The following is an 18,984-nucleotide window of genomic DNA, read 5'->3' on the forward strand; positions in this document are numbered from 1 at the left end:
TTGCTTGGCCATCGAAATCGAAGATGATACCGTCAAGGCCCTCCGAAGCAGTACAAAAATGGAGCTAGATGGCCGGTTCGGGAAGGGACGTCCGCAATGCAGTCTGGGGAAGCCTTCCTTATAAGGCCACGTGCGGGTGCAAGACCAACCTTCCAGCCCTCCGTTGCCGTAAGGGGAATGGGGCTTGATCGACAGTTGATCAGGCTGTCTGGTGAATCCTCCTACTGGGGTAGTCGGACAATGCCGTCGGGGTCGAATCGAAAGGTTTAGTTTGATCGTTGGCGCGTTGAACGGGTGGCGCTACTTGGATGATTGGTGCGGATGTAATTTCTCGAGACTTCAATTTGCGGCTGATGGTCGGCTCCTTAACCTTTTTTTTACACTTTGCACGTGCACTTAGCGGTCACTCCGGTTATCAGGAACCAATTTTCACGACCTATCCGTTATCTCGGTCCGCACTCTACTGTACGCTTTCTCCTCTCCTTTTTCCCTCCTTCTCCTGGTTCTCTCCTTTTAGCTCCGGATATGGAGTTACTCTCGTTGAATTCGCCTCCATGGGCGTTATGCGTTAGTAAGACATCATTAACGAGGGGCACTACATACAAAGCTTCACAATTGTGGGGTAAGTCTTTATTTGGTCATTTGTACATGCAGGTCAGTTGATCCATTGTTACCGTAAACGGTAACATTCGGCAAACGCAGTAACCGCATTTGTTATATGAATGAATATACATAGATGACCCGATTTTGTAAGCTCCCTTTTCAAAACTTCTTTCAGCTCCCCTTAAAAATGTAAGCAATTTATCGATGTTTTTTCTTGCTTATGTTACGTCTATCTAGAGTAAGTTTGATCGGATTGTAATAAATTCTAATGATGAAACGGTGACAACAAAAAGTTTTCCACGAAAAGGGGCTGACAAAATCGGGTCATGTCTGTACAACCAAACCTCTTTTTATGCTCACTTTTTCTACGCTCCCTTTTTTACGCCCCCTCCATTCACGCTCCAAATTCCAACTTACACTCCCTCTGTTAACGCTCTAAATTCCAAATAACGCTCCCTCTTTTTACGCTTTGCTGGTAGGGCAAAATTTGAAAATGTCCTTTTTTTTGGACCCAGTAAAGCAAAATGTTCCTCCTTTACGTTATGCATTGCTCATATACGCAAAGATTCACGTATAAGATGTCGCAAAAGGACCTTATACGTACGAAAGTAGAGGAGAAATACATGCATCTTTCATTGATGAAAAAGCATGCAATTCGAGTGTGTAGATTGTAGGGAAACAGATAAGCAAAATAAAATAAATTAATTAATACATATGAATTAAACAGATAATATCATGTAGAAGGGGATCAAATAAACAAAATAAACTAAATGAGCCAAAACAGATCATTTGTTTCAGTGCATCACAAATCTCAACTGCAGAAGTATGTATAACGGTTCTTCGTTCTTTCCATAAACCGTGTCCGTACGATGGTAGGCACCTTTCGGAATGGATCAAGTGTGTATTCGAGATTGTTCGGCACTAGCAGCTTAACACGAGCTCATTGATCGGCTGGCGAGATACACATATGTATCAAGGGATACGGGTGTGTAAGTGTGGGAATGCATGGAGTTAGCGAAGCTTGGAGAGGTAGATGGATGATGAAATAGAGACAGGTCAGGCAGTTTTTGGAGATACGTTAACGTGAATGCACGTAATTAGCTCTCGTCTCCGTTGCGCATGAATAGTGGTTTGGCCGAAAAATCGAAACTCACCAAGGATGAACGGCGGATTCGACAATGGCGCAAACCGCGCTCCCAAAAAGTGAGTATAGTGCTAAAAAGTGTTCAAACGACTGAGTTTCGGTGATATAAAACATGTAGCTTTGGCTTTTTTCGCAAAAAAAAAATGGCGACTGCAATATGAAATACAATATGAAAAAAATTGCGTCTGAAATCATGATTGCGAACTAATCTGTACTCTTAAGCGACTTAATGTATGATTTGACAGCTGCTATAGATTGATCCGACTTACTTCGTATGTGTCAAGTCGGGTAAAAAAGCTATTTTTTGGGACATGCGAAGTTACCTTTATTTATTTGCAATGACAATCATTTTAATTTGCATAAATCATTAAGATCCGATATTCAACATTATAAATGAAGAGTTTAAAATATACCGGATGTGGCCATTCGGAAGTTATGCCCGGAAGAACCGGCTATAGTTTTTTTTTTTTTTTTTTTGAGAACTTGTAATCAGAAGACACAGTGTGTTTGTTTGACAAATTGAGACATAAATTTGCGAAAAAATACGCGTTCTAGTGAGACTCGAACTCACGACTCCGTGTACGCTAGACCGGCGCTTTAACCAACTAAGCTACAGAACACCTTATGATTCTGCGGAATAGAAAGCCAAACTGAACCCGAGTACTAACTATAAACGCATCTCTTTTCGCAAATCCATGTCTCTTTCGGACTTAGATGCCAAACCCCCAACACGCTCACGTTTGTATCTCCCGATCGCAAGTGAGAGCGAATTGTTTATGGATACTGAGTTCTTACGCTCTACAGCCGCATACCTATAAGCCGAATACTTGCCGGCACGAAATTCAGTATGCGTTGAGCTCTCAGTGCGGTCGCACGCTCTACGACCAACTGCGCCAGGAGCGCCGGTCTAGCGTACACGGAGTCGTGAGTTCGAGTCTCACTAGAACGCGTATTTTTTCGCAAATTCATGTCTCAATTTGTCAAACAAACACACTGTGTCTTCTGATTACAAGTTCTCAAAAAAATAAAACTATGTTTCAGACATACCAGCAAAATCTGGTTTATGCCAGTAAAGGGCAAACATTCATTAATGTAACCGGCTATAGATTTGTTGAATACTAAACCGTTTCAATTCTCGAAAAGTAGAAATAAAACATAATTGTGTACTAAAATGCGTTCCCATAAGTTTGGCACAGATGTTCAGATACAAATTGGCCACTTTATCGTAAAATTGAGGCGTCTCGGGACCCGAAATTGGTCATTTGTAGGATCAATCAAATGCAAAGCTCATAGGTTTAGACTGATGCAATTTTATATAAATTCCGTCATAAAGTAGCTTCATAATAGCCGATTCGGGAAATTATCTGTGACTTGAAATTTGTCTATCTCCAGGGGTACAAACGCACAGTACCCTTTTCACCCGACCTGACCCAGTGACCCACCGGAATAACTATGGCCACATAAATATTTCCGCGTTCCTCTGTCCACTTCTAGAAACTAGATATGTGTGCCAGTATACTGACAAAAAATCTTTTGAATCCATTAAGAATTCTCTGAGCGGTGAGCGTTTTATTATTTTTGCTTTCACTCAGGCCTATACGGGTTAAATGTGTAATCATACATATTTTACGAATTTGTAATAAAAGCCTGAAACGAGCTCATGTTAGAAGCAAATAGGTGTAAGTGACAAAAACTTAGTTTTAAGACAATCGACTTGGAAGATATCTCAGTAACTTTTCATTCGATATAAATCATATGGTGGAAAAGACAATCTTCTATACATTATTTTATTTTTCTTTAAGATGAAAAATTATCAAAAAATACCATTAAAGAGCTTGAAATAGTAGAACTTTGAACTAAACCGACCAAAATGTTGGCCTGATTTAATATTTGTACAGCTGTAATAAATTCAAACATACAACATTCGAAACTCAATTTCAATACTCTTTATGATTGTTCATATCTATGTCATCATTCCATTGCATAATTCATTCCACCTGTCGTCTTAACAAATTTCATTCAGCCTAATTAACTCAAAATTCTTCATTTATCATAATTACCTTCATTCGTTTGTTTTTATGTTGTGAGCAGCTGAGTTGAATTGAAGAGTGTTGAACGACAGCTTCACAACGGATTCTCCCAGTGCTAATTTGGACAGGCTTCAATCGCTCTGCTCGCTTATCTGTCCACTGTGAACGCTGAAGCTAATTATATTTTCAACGCAAACTTTGAATTCCACTCACAAATGCAGTCCATAAGGTTAATTGACTCTATTTATTAGAATGGTCATGTTTATTCTGCTTGTTAGCTGGCCATTCTTATAAAAGCCGTCTGATGGACACTCTGTCCCACGGACACGAACGGTTATAGAACTTGTGGTTATAATAATAACAGTCATTGGAAAATATTTGGCTTCATGCGGACGTCCAAAGGTTGGCCTGCAATTTTCCAGCATAGATTCCACCATTGAAGCGAATTCCAACGAACGGCAAGCAGCCATTTGAATTATGCACCTGGGAATCCTTTCGATGGGTACGACAATTTTGCATATCTACAAATGGATCGATTTGATATAGAATTATACAGCTTTCCACGTTTTCACTGACGATAAAAAATAGCGATATACATTATGCATTACCCTGCGCAAAGTGAAAATATGTTTAAGTAAGGATTGGTTGAAATCATAACGGTGAATGAATCGAGCAGAGATAGTTGCCTTTACCCAGTGAACCACGTATCGTATGAGAATGTGTGCTAAAAATCTCATATTCATACGTCAAAAATCAGAATCGCACAATATTCCAAATCAAAACAAATAAATGTTAACACAAATAGTATATAATTCTCCACAACGATTCATTGTCGACAAAGTTTGTTGACAACAAACCATGCCGTAAATAGTATAATCTAGAATCGCGTCAAGTTGTATAAACTGACAGATCATATATCAATGCAGACTAGCATCAAATGAAATCGCTATAACTTAGCATAATTTGCCACCCGAGGTTGGTATCTTCTGGCGGTGGGCTTCAAAGAACAACAAAGCGTGTGTGTTGTAGAGCAAACTTCCTGTCATATTGGCAAATAATCACTCCTCATTCATGAAGCGGTCTGTGGTGTAGTGGTATGGCACTGGGTTAGGGATCCAAAGGTCTGGTGTTCGAATCTCGCTGAAAACTTTTTTTTTTATTTTTATTGGAATTTTGTGGCATCGTATTGCTGACCATGGAAAGTCTGGAAAAGTCGTGGAAAGTGCGTATATGGCCTCCACTTTGGTGTGTGTATAGCGTTTTCATGCATTTTATACGAGTGATTTGATTCATATATAATGATGTATAGCAAAAAATATACCAGCCAAAATGTTGACTGGGTACTTTGTCTTACTTGACAATTCAAAGTACAATGAAGATCAAAAGCTGGTTCTTAAGACACAGTTTTGATTTTATTGATTAATAAGTTTATCTATATTTGTAACATTTGGCTTTGATGCCCTCAATGTGATATTTAAAAGTTAAATTTTTAACTAGCATGAGCCTAGAACACCGCTAGTGCATGATGGCTCAGCATAGTAGCATGTCCGAAAAAACTTGAAACTATTTAGAACCAAACTAAAGGTCCAAATCCTGATAAAGGTGGATGGTTGTGATGACTATGACCGTGGTCATCATGTAAAGAACAAACGGACAGTGCTGTATCGTGTCAGCACCGAGGAGGCATGAAGAATGTCGCCAGAAGCCGTATGCTTGTGGCCGATACCCGACAGACCAGAGAGCGGTTCAGGACAGCGAGAGCCGAAAATAAGCGAATCTACCGCAGAAAGAAAAGGCAACACGAAAAAAGTGTGGTAGCTGAAGCTCAAGATAGCCTGAACCGGAATGATATGCGGAGATTCTATGCAACGGTCAATGGTGGGCGGCAATACCGTACTAGTGTCCACCGTGTGTAATGATCGAGAAGGAAATTTGCTGATCGATAAAACGGTGGTGGCTGCCAGGTGGAAGGAGCACTTTCAGCAACTGTTGAACGGAGAAAATGGAAATGTAGCGAGGAAAAAGATGTATATTGATGATGAGGATCAAGCTGTGGACCCACCGACCATATTCATTTATTTAGTTTACATCTAAACAGATCTTACAGATAACACTGAATCAACAATTTCACGCCACAATACTCGGTTCGTGGCCGCATCTCTCCATCCTTGCTTTTGCCCCACGCTCGCCAAATCGATACGTACTTGATAAGACCGCCTAGTTTGCTGCGCTCCACGCCTTCTTGCACCAAACGGATTCGAAGCGAACACCATCTTTGCAGGGTTGCTGTCCGGCATTCTTGCAACATGCCCTGACCATCGTATCCTTCCAGCTTTGGCCACCTTCAGGATACTGGGTTCGCCGTAGAGTTGGGCGAGCTCGTGGCTCATCCTTCACCGCCAAATGTCGTCCTAAGCACCCGACGTTCGAAGACTCCAAGTGCTTGCATGTCCTCCTCCTTCTCGAGCATTGTCCATGTTTCATGCCCGTAGAGGACTACCCGCCGCATGAGCGTTTTGTGCATGATACATTTGGTGCGGGCGTGAATCTTTTTTGACCGCAGCTTCTTGTGGAGGCCATAGTAGGCCAAACTGCCACTGATGATGCTCCTCCGTATTTCACGGCTAACGTTATTGTCTGCCGTCAGCAACGATCCAAGGTAGACGAACTCGTCGACCACCTCGAACGTATCCCCGTTTATCGTAACAACCTAGGCGAGCCCTGTCGCGCTCGGCTCCACCAGCTAGCATGTACTTTGTCTTGGTCGCATTCACCACCAGTCCAACTTTTGCTGCCTCGCATTTCAGGTGGGTGTACAGGTCTGCCACCTTTTCAAATGTTCGGCCGACAATGTTCTTATCATCCGCGAAGCAAACAAATTGAATGGATCTCGTAAAACCCGTAACCTAGCTGTTGAGCCCGGCTCTCCACATAACACCTTCTAGCGCAATATTGAACAACAGGCACGAAAGTCCATCACCTTGTCGTAGTCCACGACGGGATCCAAACGAACTGGAATATTCGCCTGAAACCTTCACACAATTTTGCACACCTTCCATCGTCGCACTTGTCATGCTCGTGAGCTTCCCGGGAAAGTTGATCTCGTCCATGATTTTCCATAGCTCTTCGCGGTCAATACTATCGTATGCCGCCTTGAATTCGATGAAAAGGTGATGCGTTGGGACCTGATATTCACGACATTTGTGGAGGTTTTACAGTAAAGTAAAGATCTGGTCTGTTGTCGATTGGCCGTCAACGATGCCGGCTTGATAAATTCCCACGAACTCGCTTACAATGGGTGACAGACGACGGAAGATGATCTGGGATAATACTTTGTAGGCCGCATTTAGAATGGTGATCACTCGAAAGTTCTCATAATCTAACTCAGTGATTCCCAAACTTTTTTGACTTTCGCCCCCTTGAGACCAATTGGTTTTTGGAATCGCCCCCTGATATGTTTTTGAAATATTCACACAAGTGTATCGAAGCTTGGTTAAGTAATCAAGATTACTAGTGTAAAGATGTCAATCATATGTAGTTTCTAAGCATTTTATATACAAAAAAATCACATTGACTCGTACTTATATCCATGACAAAGTCAGGCGACAATCAAATTCATTGATTTTCCTGTATCAACAAATCTGTTCGATATATTTTCTTGAATTTCAGTAATGACAATTATTATAATGATGTACTTGTCAGTGATTTATAACAGCACATATATCTAGCCTTTGTGCATTACAGGCTTACTGGCCCAGATTTCAGGGCTCTTGAAAGGTTTGGCTCACTTTCTATATTTCGAATATTATTAATTGTATAAGTTGAAAGTTATTTTCTGTTGAATTAATTGCTAAAATAAGTTTAAATTCTAAGTAACAAATGTTTCACAATCTTAAAACGCAAAAAATATAAAAAAACATAGGAAAATTGAAAAAAAAACTGTTCTTTTGCTTTTTCACTGCATTTTAACGTGAATAGGTTTTTCAATTTAAAAAAATCGATATTTTCACCTTTGGAGGATTCAATACAATATTTCTCCAAAGCTTTTTTTAGTTGCCTGATTTACGTTTTCGGTAATGAGTGGCTATAAAGTTGGCTTTTGATTTTTGACGATCAATTTTTTTGAAATTATTTCTAAAAAAATGGACTATAAGTAATGATTAAAATGATCGTAACAAAATATCAGAACAATTTTTGTTGAAAACTTTGCCTGTGATGGCCCGGATGTCATTAATCGGAACGTTAGTTGTCCAATTGTAAAATTTCCGTGAAACAAAACATCAAATTATTTCTTTTGGATTTTCGAAACCATTTATAAAAATATCTAACAATTTTCACATAGTCACATTAATAACACTTTCAATGTTGTCCGTGACCACAAATAGATAACGTAGATCCGATAACAACATCTTTTTAAGAAGATTTCAGTTGCATATACATAATTAAAATAAACACAAACGCTTTAATAAACTAAATGCTTATCAAATATAATTTGTCCAATATATGCCTGTTGTGATTATAAGATGGAAGATGTACAATAAGTAGAGGAAAAAGATCAACTAATCTTCAGGTTATATGAGTATAATCCTCTATTAAATTGACTTTCCTTTTCAAATGTTATGAATCGTTGTTTTCAGTTTATCTCACTTTCGCCCCCTTTCTATTTTAATCGCACCCCAAATATCATTTTACAAATTTTCGTCCCCCTGGACATGATAATCGCCCCCAGGGGGGCGAATTCGCCCACTTTGGAAATCGCTGATCTAACTTATCGAATTTCTTGTAGATGGGGCATATTATCCCTTACTTCCAATCTTCCGGTAGCTTTTCTGTTTCCCAGATTGTGCCTATCAGCCGGTGCAGACAAATGACCAGCCTCTCCGGGCCCATCTTTATGCGTTCAGCTCCGATACCATCCTTACCAACAGCGTTATTGTTCTTGAGCTGGTGAATGGCATCCTTAACCTCTCAGGGCCTTACAGATGTTCGTCAATGTGCTGCTTCCACCTTCCGATCACCTCACGTTCGTCCGTCAAAATGCTCTCATCCTTATCCCTGCACATCTCGGCTCACGGCACAAAGCCGTAGCGGGATGCGTTGAGCTTCTGATAAATATTGCGTGTTTCTTGAGACCGGCACAACCGTTTCACCTCCTCCAGGCGGCGTTTTTTCTCCCGAAAGAGGCGGATCTGCTGTTGCCGTTTCCATCTATAACGTTCCACGTTCTGCCAGGTCCCTTGCTGCAGCATGACCGCCCGTGCTGCATTCTTCTCCTCCAGAATCTGCCTACATTCCTCGTCAAACCAATCGTTCCATAGGAGAGGTTGAAAAGGCTATCAGAGAGCTGAAGAACTGTAAGGCTGCTGGGAAGGACGAGATTCCGGTCGAGCTTCTCAAGCACGGAAGTGAGCAGCTTTACCAGTCGATCCACCGACTACTTCTAAGGTATGGGAGGACGAAGAATTGCCTACCGGCTGTGTTAAAACTTAAACTCAGTTTTGGTTTGGTTTGTAGATAAAAATTCTTTATTTCGTCTGTCAGGTCATTATTGGTAGTCAATGTTCGATAGCGATGTAAATAATCCAATGTTTATAATTCAATATGATTCACATGATAATCCAATAGCATTACTCTCAACACTGAATTCAAGTGAGAATATTTATGAACCTATCTGCAGCAGAACATTTATAGCGCCCGCATACAACCTCGTATGCAAGTTCCCGTTGGATCTCGTTTGGGCATTATTGGAATAACATGACATACGTCATCAATCCTTCAATGCTGGATTGTTATTATTTTGATCGAATCTGATCATCGCGATCTCCTCGCGAATAGTTCCGCGATATTTCAACATTTCCCCTCAATCCGGACATTAAGGATGTTCAGCAGTTTCCTATGTTGAGCAGCTGGAAGTCCTTTGGTGAATGCATCAGCTGGTTGATCCACCGTCGAGATATATTCTATCTTTAGCTTCTTGCTCCTGACGAGTTCCCGGATGAACATGAACTTCAAATCAAGGTGTTTCATTCGTTGGTGACTTCGAGGTTCTTCAGTGAAGTTTATGCATGGAATGTTGTCTTCCATGATTATGAATGGAGAACTTTCTATGCCCAGTTCATTCAGAAGGTTTGTTAACCACAATCCTTCTTTAGCAGCTTGACAGAGTGAAATTAATTCAGCTTCTGTTGACGACAAACTAACCGTTTGTTGTCTTTTGGTTGACCAAGACACAAGATTGCCGAAAACAAGAAACGAATTTCCAGAAATTGATTTTCGATCATCGATGTCGTTGGCAAAATCGGCATCAGCAAAACCCAATAAAACGTTTGAGTGTTCTCTATTGCTGAATACGATTTTTGTGTTCATGGTTCCTCGCAAATAACGCAAAATGCGTTTCAATCCTGTCCAATGTGCATTTGAAGGGGAAGCTTGGTATTTGCTTAGGATATTTACTGCAGCACTGATATCAGGGCGTGATACTAATGCTAGATATTGCAAGCAGCCAAGCAATTCTTTGAATGGATGTGATGTTAATTCATCATCATTTGACTTGACCCATCGTACATTCGGATCTAGTGGAGTGCTAACTGGTTTTGATTCGGACATTCCAAATCTTTTTAGGATTTTCTCTGCATAACCTGCTTGAGATATTTCCATGATTTGGTTCTGATAATCTCGGTGTATGTCCATACCCAAAAAGTGTTTCACTTCTTTTAAATCTTTCATTTGGAATAGCTTCCCAAGTTCAGATTTTATCCAGTTTAGTTGTGATTCCTGTTTGCCAAGAATGAGTATATCGTCTACATATAAAATCAAAATCAAATCTTTTGCTCGAGACGTATACACACAACAGTCACTCTTTAATGGAATAAAACCCAGCTTTTTAATTTCGTCATCGAATTTCCTGTTCCAAGATCTACTAGCTTGTTTTAAACCGTACAAACTTTTCTGTAGACGTACGATTTGAGAATTACCTATCTCATCGTTTGGAAGCTTCATGAAGATCGTTTCCTCTAAATCTCCATAAAGAAAAGCTGTCTTAACATCCATTTGATGAATCAAAAGTCCATTCTTATTTGTGACTGACAAAATTGTCCTAACGCTTTCCATTCTGGCTACTGGAGCAAAAGTATCCTGATAATCAAAACCAGGTCTCTGTGAGCAACCTTTTGCAACTAGCCGTGCTTTATAGCGGCCATCGTCTTTCACCGAAAAAACCCATTTCGAATGAATAGCTTTTTGGTTCCTCGGTAAACAGTTGACCACTGTCCAGGTTTTATTTTCATGAAGAGAATTTAATTCTTCATCGATGGCAATTTTCCAATTCTCCCAGTCCTCCCGTTTCTTCAATTCGGCTACTGTTTCTGGAGCATCTTCATCGAATGTTGCAGAAGCTATCTTGGCAGAACTCGGTTGGAATCTTTGGGGAACTTTTCTTTTCCGTGTACCACGTCTTAGCTCTGATTGCTGCTCATCGATACCCTCATCCTCCTCAGCATCCGCGAAAACCTCATCAGACGTCTCGATTATTACAACTTCTTCTGCTTCCACTTCTTCCTCAGGCTCAGGAAGTCGAATCACCTCTTCTTCATCATCTTTGTTTGTTTTGCTCTCATCTTCGTTGCAGATTGAAATTTCTTCCTCCTTATCTTCATTTTCGCAGTGTTTCTGCTCCCTCACAACAATTGGTAGATGAACATCTTCGGTTGTTGTATTACTGCGAACAATTGATTCATCAAAGACAACGTTTCTGGATATTTCAATTACTCGGTTGTTTTTATTCCACAACCGATATCCGTTATTCGCATAACCTACGAATGTCAATCGTTTTGTCTTCGAATCAAGCTTGTGACGTTTCTCTTTCGGAATTTGCTTGTAAGCATGGCTACCAAACATCTTTAGATTACTAAGGTCTGGTTTCCTGCCATTCCACATTTCAAAAGGCGTCTTGAGTTCAACAAGAGCATTTGTCGGAGACCTGTTAGTGACGTAAGCAGCCACATACAATGCTTCTCCCCACATTTCTTTCGAAAGTTCACTTTGATGGAGTAAAGCTCGAACCTTCTCCATTAGCGTTCGATTAATCGTTTCACTTACTCCGTTCTGCTGAGGAGTATAAGGAACGGTAAAAATCATTCTGATACCTTTATTCCTACAGTAGTCTTGGAAATCTTTGCCAAGATATTCTCTACCGTTATCGCAACGCATTTTAGACAACTTTTGACCAAAGTGAGCTGTTGCCATTGCTTCGTATTCTTTAAAACGATCGAATACGTCACTTTTTCTTTTAATGAGATAAACAACAGTGAAATGGGTAAAATCATCGGTAAAGGTGACAAAATACCGATACCCATCGTAGGTGGATTGCTCCATATACCCGCATACATCTGTATGCACTAATTCAAGTGGCCGACTTGATCTGGGTAATTGCATAGAAATAAACTTCTTGCATGATTGTTTGCCTGCTAAACAACTCTCGCAAACTTCATACTGTTTGACTAAATCATTTGATGAAATATCTATTCCATCAACCATATTGTTTTTGAGCAGTTTTTCAAGCCCCGAAAAACTAAGATGACCGAGCCGTTTATGCCAATCGGTTAGACTTACCTTCCTTTGACTAAACAACGCTGCTAGGTCGACAGTATGCTCCAAAAACATATCAACGCAATACAAACCATTTTTATCTTTCCCCTCAGCGATAACCTCGCCTTTATCTTCAATTCGAACCTCTTTATCCTGAAAAGTGACCCTTTTCCCCATGGAATTAATCTTTCTGACTGAAAGGAGGTTTTCTTCGAGATTGGGAATGAAAAGAACATCGTACAATTCAATACGTTTTATTTTGTTCAAGCCAACAACCGATTTCAATGTTACCTTTCCTTTCTTCACAGCCTGTAGGGTCTCCCCCGACTTTGCTGTGCTGATGGTAACCGGTGTTGCCAGCTTCACCGCTCTCTGTAACAATTTTTCGTCGTTCACCATGTGGCTTGAAGCTCCAGAGTCCACAGCAAACGATACCTTCCGAGATTCCTTCTTCTTTTCTCCTGCTAGCATCGCATGACCTTGGTGATGAACAAACCGCTTCTTCTTCTTCTTTAACGCCGGGCATTTATTTTTGTAGTGTCCTGGCTTTCCACACCCAAAACACTCAATTACTCTTCTGGTCGTTTTTAGCGCCACGTCTGGCACCACTGGCTCATCATCGACCTCCATCGTCTCGCTTTGCTCCGCATCCAACAGCATTCGTTTTATCTCCACTAACGGCTTCTTGCAGAGTTCATCGCACGGCAAAACGGTCAATGCTCCCTTGACGTGCTGATATCGCTTCGGTATGGCTATCATCAGAGCGGCCATCTTCTCCGATTGATCCATTCGAGTACCCATCCGATCTAGCTCCCGGATTATCGACTCGTACTCGTCGAACAAGGCCGAAATAGAAGTATGTTTTCTATTTTTGATCGAAAACAATCGATCACGCATGGCAATCATAACGCCCGTTCCAACTTTTTGGTAGGTTTTCACCAATAGATCCATAGCCTCCTTTGCGTATGAGACTCCGATTAGCTTGTTAAGGACGTCATTGTTCACCCACATAACAATTTCATCCAGAGCGTTCATGTCGTCGTTGATTCTCTTACGCAGCTTTGCCTTTCTCACTTCCTCTTGGGCTTCCGAATTACCCGCCACGGGAGTGGCGTATTCTTCTTCGTACGGAGTACGAACCAACGTATGGATGAGGTCCATCATAGAGAGGTGGTGCTCCATCCTCCACTTCCATGCCGCAAACATCCTCTCCGACCCATCGAAGATATGGGCACGATCTCGTACAGCAACGGCGGTATACGGCAGCTGCCGTTCGAAGGCTCCTCTCTCGGTCCGATTCTCAACCTCCTGTCGCTGGTTTGCAGGTTGACCACCTGCCTTGACTTCGACATCGTTCACAGACATCTTTCGATTTCTTCAAAAAAACTTGATCGTTGAAGAAAAATAAATCTTGCTCAGTTGACTACTGGGCCCATAACCTGTTAAAACTTAAACTCAGTTTTGGTTTGGTTTGTAGATAAAAATTCTTTATTTCGTCTGTCAGGTCATTATTGGTAGTCAATGTTCGATAGCGATGTAAATAATCCAATGTTTATAATTCAATATGATTCACATGATAATCCAATAGCATTACTCTCAACACTGAATTCAAGTGAGAATATTTATGAACCTATCTGCAGCAGAACATTTATAGCGCCCGCATACAACCTCGTATGCAAGTTCCCGTTGGATCTCGTTTGGGCATTATTGGAATAACATGACATACGTCATCAATCCTTCAATGCTGGATTGTTATTATTTTGATCGAATCTGATCATCGCGATCTCCTCGCGAATAGTTCCGCGATATTTCAACAGGCTGGTTAGCTGGCCTCATATGCCCAATCTACATGAAAGAGCACAGACTGGAGTGAGCCAATTACAGAGCAATTACCCGGCTGAAACCGGCGCACAATGGTCGGAAAAAAACGAAGTTTGGCCAAAACTTGTTTTATCGCCTTAATCGATGAAATATGTATTCTGAATATGTTATTTGGCGTTTTTATTGTTCCAGAAGGGGTTGTTCACATATTACGTAACTTTTTTTAAAAAGTTTTTTTTTAATTAGAAATGCAATCAAACTTGGCTGAAAGCATAAATTATGTTTGTATTTTAACGATTTTGATTGAATTATGTATAAAGAGTGGTTAAATATAATTTATAGCAACTTTGTATGAAAATTATCGTCAAAATGTATGAAAATATTGCATTATTCAAATAGCTCTAACTTGCAAATCAGCAAAATTCTGCAAAAAATTTAAACGTTTTTTGTAAGATCTAAGGATGCATTTTAAAGTGCAATATTCGAAATGGCGGCGACATGACGCGACGAGAGTTGTTTTTCATGTTAAAAATCATCAAAATTACTAAAGTGTAATATTGAAAAGTAATCAAGCTTCAATCAAATATTTTTTTCCATCCTCATGCTCGATAAAAGAGTTGAACCATAAGCTTTCAGATAGTGTGTAACTTTGGGAAAATATTGCATTCCTTAAATATGATTTTTATACTTTATTTTATTGTTACATTTTTCAATTTTTTGACTTCAGTCAGTTTGACGTCATAAAAGTCAAAGAAATTTAAATTTTAGTTCAATTTCAATTAAGAATCATAATAATATAATACATGAGGTATATTTTAAAATGATAAAAACCATAAAAATCTCAAAAAAGTGTTTTGGTAGTTTTGGCCGCTCCTTTATATGGAGCCCGACCATTGTGCGGCGTACACAATTCTGTCGCGCATTCTGTCGCGCATCCTGTTTAACAGACTGAGACCGCTCGAGGAGTCCTTCGTCGGCGAATACCAAGCTGGTTTTCGTGAGGGCCGATCGACAATGGACCAGATGTTTAGCTTGCGAATGTCCTAGATAAATTCCAGGAGTATAACTTGCAGACTCACCATCTGTTTATCGATTTCAAGGCGGCGTACGACTCTGTGAAAAGCAATGAGCTGTGGCAAATAATGTCTGAACATGGTTTTACGGCAAAACTAATTAGGCTGATACGTGCTACGCTGGATGACTCGAAATCAAGTGTTCGGATCGCAGACGAGGTGTCAACGTCGTTCGTGACGTTAGGCGGATTGAAGCAGGGAGACGTACTTTCGAATTTACTGTTCAACATTGCACTCGAGGGTGCTAGGAGATCTGGCATGCAGAGAAATTACACTATTATCACAAGGTCGCACATGTCCTTGGCTTTGCGGACGATGTAGAGTCTACATTGTAGACCTAATTGGAATCGATCGCCGTCAGTGTAAGAGGCTTTCGTGCCTCTGAAGAGGGAGACAGCGAGGATAGGCCTAACCATTAATTCTACCAAAACGAAGTACATGATTGCAGGTAAAGATATAGCCAGGCTTGGTGATGTAGATACTGAGGTAGTGTTTGATGGGGACGTATTTGATGTTGTTTACCCTGGACACTTGTGACATGTGACAACGACGTTTCCCGCGAAGTTAAAAGACGTGTTGTGGTTGCGAATTGGGGGCTGTTGTTGAGCGATAAACGAATCTTGATGTTTGTGAATTTATTTCGTCGGGAGGTGTTAAATTACAAAATTCCTGTGGAGATTTCAAATAACTTATTAGTTAAAGTTATTAGAGGATAGTCATAACGATTCTTACTTTTGGTGATTCGTTTTCGCATCTGAGGATACACTGAAGTGTTTGATTGAACTTCAAATTTTGCGCTTAACATCTAGATTTAGAATAAAGTTCGATTGAGTTCAGTTTATGTTGAAACAGATTTCATATCCTCACCTTAAGATTAATAAGATTGACAATAATGATGATCACATCAAAACTTAACAGCAATCTTCCAATTAAGCAACTAGACTAAGAAAAATGATATTGAGCTTTATTTATAAGTGAAATATGTCGCTTAAGCTCACCTTAGCAGTAGATAAATTAGATTAACAATCGATGATATTGTTGTTATAATGATATAGGTGATAATTCAATTTTGGCTGTAAGCATTTATATGTAGGAGAGTAAGCATTATTTAACCATAATCTTATTGCACGAATTAGCTTCCATGAATCATGAACTATTCGTACCTGTTACGCCACTTTTACATACTAATTGTAAATAAAGGATAAGATAAATTTAAGATAGAATATAAGCTCAATTCAAAGAATAATATTTCGCTCCACAGTACTTCTGATCAGTATTGAATGTTTACAATCCTTGCCTTTTAGTCGACCTTCCTACTACTGGTTATGCCTAACAATCCCTCTTTCGGGTATATAGGTGTGGTAATGCTTGGCCACCGGGGCTTAAAGCAGAGGGATCGTAGGGCTAGACGGGTTTGTTGACGTGGCGGGAATAACACTCCCCCCCGGAATACGCCGATGGTCATCTTGAGGTGTATCCTTACGAACGCCTACGTCAAGCACGGCAAGTCTTACGGCTGGGCGCTCATAGATTCCGCTGCTAGTCTGCACTGTAGCCCACCTTACCTGGCCATCAGCTCCGGGTTTCGTGGCAATAACTCGACCTTTCGGCCAGCAGTTTCTTGGTGAACTCGGATCTACGATGATAACGATATCCTCTACTTCAATTGGTTTTGCTCGAGAGAACCACTTAGTACGGCGTGTAATTGTTGGTAGATAGTCTCGAACCCATTGCTTCCAGAATTGGTTTGCCAACGTTGGCGAAAGTTGCCAGCAGTTTCTAAGCACCTTGGAATTATCATCGTAGGGTACCCATGGTCTCAATCCATTAGAGGATCCCAACAAAAAATGATTTGGCGTCAGAACTGGAGATTCATCGTCGTCTAATGGAATACTTGTCAGTGGACGCGAGTTGATTACGTTCTCTACTTCGATCAGTACATTTTCCAAAACTTCGTAGGACGGTGTAACGGTAGGCAACAACTTGTTGAGATTTTGCTTGACCGTGCGTATCAGGCGCTCCCACGCACCCCCCATATGCGGAGAGGCGGGGGGATTGAAGCTCCACCTGGTATGGGGAGTGGTGAATTCAGTCATTAAGCGTTCCTTCTCTAGACTCTCCACCGCTACCTTCAGTTCCCGGTTAGCACCTCGGAAATTTGTGCCTTGGTCACTGTATATCATTGCTGGTGTACCTCTTCTAGCCATGACGTTGCGAAGCGCTATGATACAAGAATCGGTGCTGAGATTGTGAGCAATTTGCAAATGTACTGCACGGATTGTCAGGCAAGTAGCTATCAATACCCAGCGTTTCTCGGTTCGACGTCCGATCGATATCGTGATAGGTCCAAAGTAATCCACTCCCATGTGCGTGAATGGACGTGTGTAGGCAGCTAAACGAGCTGGAGGCAGATCACTCATGGCCGGTGGTTGCGGAGTTGCTCCATCATTCTTACATTCTTGACAAAGTTTACGAACTTTGTAGTAAACTGATTTGAGGCGTGGAATTCTGTAACGCTGACGAATTTCATTTAGGACAGTGTTGTGATTTTGGTGATGATAGAGACGGTGATAATGAAGCACTATCAGGCTAGTAATGTGGTGAATTCTGGGAAGAATTATAGGGTTAGCCGCATCAAAGTCGATTAGCGTACAAGCACCAGTCCTGCCGCGTACTCTTAGCACATCGTTTTCATCAATAAAAGGACAGAGGTAGGCGATTGGGCTACTTTTCGGAATTCGCCTTTTCTCCGTCTGACCGGAGCGATTGCTGACAAGCACTGCCAGCTCTTCGACGTATTCAGAAATCTGAGCGGGGCGATAGAGGTAGTTCTCAGCTCTTGCCAACTCTTGCTGTGAAAGCGGACCACTTATTCGTTGCTTCATTTTAATCATCTGTTTTGAGTTGCTAATGTAACGAAAAACGTATGCTGTACTACGTAACATCGTTTTCCATTTGGAGAAGTTTTCGGGTGTCATGATTGGTTCGGTTGTGCAAGTGTGAGTCAAAAGATGCGCACGAAGCTCAGTATCCGTCGATCCACACAGTTGCATAGAAGGCCATTGGTCCTTTGGATGTAGAAGGAAATCTGGTCCTTTGAACCAACGACTCGAAGCGCTGAAATCTGGTAAACGTGTCCATTTGGTTCCTTCGTCGGCCACATTTAATTTTGTTGGGACCCATCGCCACTCTTTCCTTTCAGTAGTCTCTAATATCTCACTAACGCGGAACGCTACAAACTGACTATATCGTCGATGGTCAGCGTTCAGCCAGCAGAGAACATCTCTGGAATCAGTCCAGAAGAAACGGTCCACCACGTTTACGGAAAGTGACTGGGCTACACTGTTTGCTAAACGAACGCCGAGTATACCAGCTTGTAGCTCCGAGCGAGGAATGGAGAGAAATTTCAGTGGAGCGACCCTCGTTTTTGCACTAACGAACGATGTTTCTACCACGTCATCTTGTTCGAACCTTAGATAAACCACCGCTGCAAATCCGTTCTCGCTGGCGTCGACGAAAGTATGCATTTGAATGTTGTAGCCGTATTCTAGCGAAACAAGTTTTCGGTAACAACGTGGAATTTGGATGTTTGCTACTTCGGGCAGGACCTTCAGCTATAATAACCACTTGTCAAACTGTGACTCTTCAATGGGACTATCCCAGTCAATCGAGGACCTCCAAATTTCTTGGAGCAGGACCTTGACGTACATTAAAAAATGGGCGATAA

This window comes from Aedes aegypti, chromosome 2 (assembly GCF_002204515.2).
Source record: "Aedes aegypti strain LVP_AGWG chromosome 2, AaegL5.0 Primary Assembly, whole genome shotgun sequence".
NCBI lineage: Eukaryota > Metazoa > Arthropoda > Insecta > Diptera > Culicidae > Aedes > Aedes aegypti.